We start from the raw sequence: 7,715 nt of genomic DNA on the forward strand, positions 1-7,715 counted from the left end.
AAATGCTGCAATATGGGATTTAAAGAATGCTAAGGCGCTGTGCTTTTTATTTAGTTAGAAGTGGCTGAAAACATGCTCAAAGAGCTTTCGGGTGATTGTAGCTCCTTTTGCACGGCACCGTTGCAATCGTGAAATGTTATGCACGGTGTAATCCTCTGCAAGTTTATGCAGTCGTTGGATTTAGTCCCTGTTTTCAAAATGTGAAATGTGTTTCCAGATACACAATACAATGTTATTATATCCAATTGTTGTTGTTTAGTCGTTTAGTCGTGTCTGACTCTTCGTGACCCCCTGGACCAGAGCACGCCAGGCACTCCTGTCTTCCACTGCCTCCCGCAGTTTAGTCAAACTCATGCTGGTAGCTTCGAGAACACTATCCAACCATCTCGTCCTCTGTCGTCCGCTTCTCCTTGTGCCCTCAGTCTTTCCCAACATCAGGGTCTTTTCCAGGGAGTCTTCTCTTCTCATGAGGTGGCCAAAGTATCGGAGTCTCAGCTTCAGGATCTGTCCTTCCAGTGAGCACTCAGGGCTGATTTCCTTCAGAATGGAGAGGTTTGATCTTCTTGCAGTCCATGGGACTCTCAAGAGTCTCCTCCAGCACCATAATTCAAAAGCATCAATTCTTCGGCAATCAGCCTTCTTTATGGTCCAGCTCTCACTTCCATACATCACTACAGCTCTCACTTCCGTACATCACTACTGGGAAAACAATAGCTTTAACCATAGCTTTAACTATTATATCCAATAATATAATACAAATAAACAACACAACAATATAGTGCACTTCTCTTGACTCATTGAAAGAAGAGAGCTATGGGAGTTCACACACAAACAGCATTTCCGTTTCCATTGGGGTTGATGCAAAAAATGAGATTCCTGGATAATGTGTCTGGCTAGAATTTTTTTCTGAATAGTTGGAGGTTTTACTGCGTCTCTCTGTTATGCTACAAATGCAGAAATGGGTCTGATATGTCCACAACTTTGTCCGTCTTGCTTTTGCCCTGCCCACGTCTGTGTCAATTTTTCCACTAGGACAATGGACCAGTAGTCTCGTATTGTAAAATGTGCTGAATATTTCCAGTGATGGGGGGTTTCTAACTCAGATGCTGCTAGCAGATAAAAGATAAAATGTCATAAACCTCTCTCAGGAAAAGGTGAAAGAAGAGCTAGGCCTGGATCTAGATGCGCAGTGTCAGTAACAATTGTTGCGCTTTTGAAAGCCAGAAAACTTGCACCACTGAACATGGTCACCACATTTGGAACATTGTGCTAGCCTGATTGTACCCCCATAACATGCTAAGAGTGCTGTTTCTATGATCCACCTTTACAGGTGTTATATACCAGTGATATGCCTGTCTAAGCACAATTTCCTTTGGTCTTGTTGAGATGGGTTTCGTTGGCAGTTTTGACCAAATGGTGTTCAAGGTATTTTCCTCAACCTTATAACCTAAATTCCATCCCCATATTTTACACAGTTCCGCCATTGTCCGATTGGTCTTAGACGTGTTAATTCTTCAAATATTGTTTCATAAAATAATCTGTCACTTAAATTGGCTAAGATGTCTCCTTGGGAAATATCCTGATGCAGTTGCTGGAGGTGTGAGTAAAACTCAGGCATCTTCAGAGCAAGACTTGTGGAGGTTCCTGCTTGGATTACAACAAATATGGGGTACCCACTTGATTTCAGTACAGAAGTTAATTTTGGAATTTTACTGCATGCTTGACACCAGTGTGACAGTTTGGTCCCATTAGTCAGCTCTGGTGGTTCTTCAGACCAACATAGCTGGCAAGAAAGGATAGCTATGACTAATTAGAAGTCAGAGTTGGAGGGCTGAGAAAATGGAGGATGTCTGATTGCTCTAACCAAATAAACCAATCCATCTGAAAACCAATGCTGGGTTATATTTGTTGGAGACAGAGGTTCTGGCAGAAAACAAGCCCTGGGCACTAGAGTTCTTATTAGCCAGTGGGGTAAAAGAAGCAACCAGAAGAATATTTGTCAATATCAGTGCTAGTTTCATATTTGAGAAATACGTTAGGTACACAACACAGGGACATTATTTTCAAGGACCAGATCCTGGAAAAATAATAAAGCCTCCCACCTTCCCCTCCCTTTTTCTTTTCTTTTCTTTTCTTTCTTTCTTTTCTTTCTCCTTTCTTTCTTCTTCTTCTTCTTTTTTTTTTTTTTTTGAGGAATGGGTAAAACTTGCAAGATTTATTCAGTTTTTAGGGTTTTTTGTATGCTCCCACAGAATTTAATCATTTCCTGTTGGGGCTGGATCCCACTGCTGAGTGATTGTGGTAGTCAGTTTTAAATGCATCCATTTGTATTAATTCAATGACATTTTCATTTACTGCAGGAATACATCAGAATGTTTGTAATCCTCAAAGCCGCATCTCGTGAATTGCATGATATTAGACCTGCATTAGCATGCATTTCTCATGTGGGAGGTAGTGATACGGAATTTCAGTAAAAGAGATGCCCATGGATTCTTCTCGTCAACATGAAGAGTTTGCCTGAAGCCAAATACGTTACAACACTGTTGATCCAGAATCTATTCCTAAATCAAACATTCTTGCACATCTAACTCCATGATAACTCCGTCATAAACCCCCGTGGTCATAGTGCATCTGATTACTCGTATGTCTACATTTAGACTGCTGTAAGGAACTAGCCATCTCTCCGCAACCTCATCCCAGTATTTCAGGATACTTCAAACCTCTCAGGACAAAAAAATAAAATAAAAAATGGGGGAAAATTATATTATAGCATTTGCAAAAATACCATAGATGCTTATCAGAACTGGGCCCTTCTAAGTGCCACTGGGCATATTACTACACAATTATCTGCTCCTACATGCAGAGGGACTGGGAATAGCTCCCCCAGGGAATTCATTCACCCTCCTCTCATGCTATTACAGGGCCATATACTTTCCTGTCAGCAACTCTACAGTCTATGTCAGCCTCAGCACCAGCATTATGTCTGAAAATTATTTCAGACTATTTGGTCATCGTCACTTACGCACCATCTACCCCAGCTTTACACCTACAGTTAAGTAAACCGTATAACGTTCGCCCAGTGAGCACATGGCCAAGCTTGCGTAGAGGAACTGCGCAAAATGGTCAAAATAAGGGCCTGGGTTTTGCACGTCTTTGGAATCGATGACACACGTCTAGCAGGAGGAAACCTTTGTTGATCTTGAAACGTGTCCGTTTCATGTATATACAGGTTGACTGTTCCATATTAAAATAGTCGGCAGCATCTTTATTTGGGAAAAGAGGATCTCTTCTCTTCTTCCTTCTGATACACTTGTACTTTTTTAAAAAAGTATGTGTTTAGTATTTTTAAATGGGCCCCTTCAGACAGTTTTCCTGTCCTGCCACATTCAGCATGCGTTTTCACTGGAGTCGGCAAATAAGCAACTTTCAGCGCCTCCCTTTGAACAATAATTGGGAGGAAATGGGGGAGGAATAGTTTTCTAAAGGGGTTGTATTTGGAAACAGCCTGCTCCGTAAACTCTCCTCCACCTTGTCCACCTCAGTTGCGTCTCTGCCTTTCAACTCCTATTATGAAAGGGAGAAGGTCTCTCACGGGGAATATGGGGTTGCTGGGGTGATCTCTTCTTAGCACAATGGCACAGTCATCTGGCACATCCAGGTTTTGGATACTGCAGTTCTGCTTAGTGTAAAAACTAAACCAAGCCCACCTTCTGTCTGTTCAACTTACTTTCTATCCAGAGGGATATTATTATATCAGGGCTTGATGTGCTAACCCTAGACAGTCGAGCTGGTGGGCTTAAGAAGGCAAACTGAATGTGCACCCTGCTGAAAGCAAAGGGCATTGGGATATTACAGTCTGAAGTATTTTGCTGTCCCTGTTGCTTCATGTTTTTGAGTTTTGACATAGGTTCTAGTTCCTATTGTAACTATGCTTTCATCATGATTGTGTTTTGCGTCTCTTGTGTGCCACCCTGGGCTTCTGTGAGAGGAAGAGCAGAATAGAAAGCCAGTAAATAATAAGAAAATACACATTGTGGTATATGTTTATTAACTTGCTTAACGTCACAGAGCACCGACTTACTTTGCCACCGGCACACATTTGACTCTGGAAGCAGTGAGCCGGCTTTTCCTCTCTGCTCTAGAAAGAAAAGGACAAATGAACTCTCTTTTGACCATGACCAAAACTGCCTTCTCTCAGAGGTGCATACCTTTTCCTATAGGCAATTTTACCTTTGACTTTCAGTTTCACCCAGAACTTGTGTTTTCTTTCAATAATGTAAATTGATTGGGGGATTTAGTAAGAAGAAGAGGAAGTAGACTTTGGATTTGATATCCCGCTTTATCACTCCCTTTAAGGAGTCTCAAAGCAGCTAACATTCTCCTTTCCCTTCCTCCCCCACAACAAACACTCTGTGAGGTGAGTGGGGCTGAGAGACTTCAAAGAAGTGTGACTGGCCCAAGGTCACCCAGCAGCTGCATGTGGAGGAGTGGAGACGCGAACCCGGTTCCCCAGATTACGAGACTACTGCTCTTAACCACTACACCACACTAGTAAGATAGTTATTTAAGTTGTGCATGTATTGGTAAGGTAAATGATCCCTGGACAGTTAAGTCCAGTTGAAAGTGATTATGGGGTTGTGGCGCTCATCTTGCTTCAGGCCAAGGGAGCCGGCATTTGTCCATAGACAGCTTTCTGGGTCATCTGGCCAGCATGACTAAACCGCTTCTGGCACAACAGAACACCGTGATGGAAACCAGAGCGCGTGTAAACACTGTTTACCTTCTCGCCGCAGTGGTACCCATTTATCTACTTGCACTGGTGTGCTTTCGAACTGTTAGGTTGGCTGAAGCTGGGACAGAACCACAGGAGCTCTCTCTCTCTCACACACACATACACACACACAGAGTTTCTAAAAGTAAGGCCGAGAGTTTCCATGGCTATCTGGGCATTTCCCCAACCCTCTAGAGCACATTTGGGGACGTTGTAGTGGGAGAAGCAGGAAAGCCACATTGCATTAGTGGGCTCTAGTGGGCGTCATTGTGCTGGCTTCTGCTAGCTGCAAAAAGCAGTGACTGACTACTGCTTTTGGAAGCTGCCTTATACGAAATCAGACCATTGGTCCACCTAGCGCTGCATTTTTGTACACTCTCTATAGTTTCGGGCAGAGGTCTTTCACAGTCCTAACCTTGAGATGCCACTGATGGAAAACAAGACGTTCTTCATGAAAGGCATGTGCTCTGTCCCTGAGCTACAACCATTTAGGATACTATGTTTGAGAATTCTTCTTCTTCTTTTTAATCCCTTTCCTACAGGGGTTTTTGTGCTCCTACCTGACTCATCCTGTCTTCGATGCTGGTAGAGAGGTTTGGGCGATGTCTAACATGAATGCCAACCTGGAGGAGGCCAGCTTGTGTGATGGTAGGAGTGGACATAGTGCAGGAGAAGCAGACTTGGCGTCAATAAAGACCCAACGAACCCTCAAAAGGCTGGTTAATATTAAGATGCTCACTATTTTAGGAGACGCGCTTGTGACGAAAACATGGGTCCCGTTTGCAGAACCCAAAAGCAATTATTTTGCTAGCTAGAGCGGGAAATGCATAAGAAGGGTCTATTTGACTTCCACCACCACCCTTTCCTGCTAGCACTTTGTGATTAAACTGCAGTTGGTACAAGCTAAAAAACATGCAAGCGTTTCTTTATTAAGCTGCAATGGTAGCCTATTTTCACACATGCTTCCCCTTCCCCCCACCCAGAGCCATTAATGAGCGGCTAAAATGATCTCCTGCTTTCATTTTTAAGGGCCTAGCCAATAATGACCTCAAAAAGGCAGGTGACAGTGGTGCTTAATGAGATATGGGCGTTCCCAATGTAATCCCTCTGCTCCCAGTAGCCGTTAGGTCAACTAAACATTAACGTGCTGTGTTTATACAGTCTCTGACACTTCAAAAAACCAAAGGAGGATCACAGGCCTTGCATTAAAGCCAAAGGGGGAAAAGTTTGACACAAGGTTGTAATCATCTGTGTCTGAAGGGAGAAGAGCCTCCTCGCCTCTTGCTTCTCAGCAAGTTCGAACAAGACACGGTACCACTTTGTGCGAATTGGGTGCAAGGGAAGGTGCACAAATGCCATCCTTGTGGTTTAATTAAGGTCTCTCTCTCTGGTGAGGTTCTCGCCAATGCATTGTTATGCCTAGTGGGTTTTTTGTGTGTGCTGAGGCAATGGCTGGTTCTCAAGGGGAGGGAGAGGGAAGAGTGTGGGAAGAGATGGGGCTCGTATGGCAGCTGCTAACGACAAATACCATCCTAGCTCATGGCTGCGTGTTCCAGCCCTGTTGGAAAATTACGTCTTAAATAACAGATCATGAAAGAGCAACCCTGACGAGGTCTGTAATTTAGTCTCAAGAGGAAATTCTTCATTCATCAAGCGTGTACCGGAGAACTAAATTAGGCCTCTTTGGAGCGAGACTTCATGGGTTAGTTTTGTGCTAAGGTTGCTTCTACCTTTCTGAGTCGATCTGGCCGTGGGAGATTGGTTCCCCAAGATCGGCACCAGTTCTCTGGTCTACCCCACGAGTGGAGTGGGGAGAGAAGAAATTGGTCTTCTCCAAGCCAGCTTCAGAGTTGTCAATTTTCATAAGCTGAGTTTGCACACTTTTTGACATTCGGCGACATTCCTGCCCAGTGGATGTTGGGTAAGTTCTGTCCCTTCAGTAAGTCCTTGCAATCATGCCATTCCAAAGCAGCTCTCTGGTATTCAAGATAAAGTTACCGTATTTTTCGCTCTATAACACGCACCCGGCCATAACACGCACGTAGTTTTTAGAGGAGGAAAACAAGAAAAAAAAATATTCTAAATGAAACAGTGGATGTATGATTTTTGTGGTTCATGCTGTGGCCACAGACATGTGATCTGACAGTGAGTTTGGAGTAGCCCAATGCAAAAATCCTGAGGATCCATGTGGATCCATGCTTTGTAACCACGTTTTTGCACCACTGCGGCCCCAGGCAACAGTGGGTGCGTGATTTTTTTGGTGCAAGATGTAGCCATGGACATGTTATGTGATCTGATGGTGAATTTGGGGTGACCCAGTGCAAAAATCCTGAGGATCCATGTGGATCCGTGCTTTGTAACCACGTTTTAAGTGGGGAGGGAAGGAAAAGCACTCAAGGGACAAGGAGAAGGATGCTGCTAATAATGCAGAAGAGGGGTTTAAGGGGAGAAGAAGCATGTGTGGGGTGGGTGGAGAAGGATGCTGCTAATAATGAAGAAGAGGGGGGTATAAGGGGAGAAGGCTCTTCTCCTCTCCCACTTTGCTCCTTTAAAGCAAGCAGGCTCTGCTTTTCTCCCTCCTCCCCGCTCATTCAGCGAGCTGAAAAACTTTGCTGCTATTTAGCGAGCTGAGTGGGGAGGAGAGAGGGACAGAGAGCCTGCTTGCTTTAAAGGAACCAACCGGACAGGAACCGCTTACACTCATGTAAGCAGCTCCTCTCCTCTCCCGCTTTGCTCCTTTAAAGAAGCAGGCTCTCTGTCCCTCTCTCCTCCCCACTCAGCGGCTCTTCTCCCGCTTTGCTGTTTCAAAGCGAGCCACGGAGGAGGGAAGGATGGGGAACCATGCATCCTCTGCTCACGACTGCAGCAGATTCCCCCCCGCCACCCATAGGCATTCCCTCCATAACACGCACAGACATTTCCCCTTACTTTCTAGGAGGAAAAA

The sequence above is a fragment of the Podarcis muralis genome, chromosome 3 (assembly GCF_964188315.1).
Source record: "Podarcis muralis chromosome 3, rPodMur119.hap1.1, whole genome shotgun sequence".
Lineage (NCBI taxonomy): Eukaryota > Metazoa > Chordata > Lepidosauria > Squamata > Lacertidae > Podarcis > Podarcis muralis.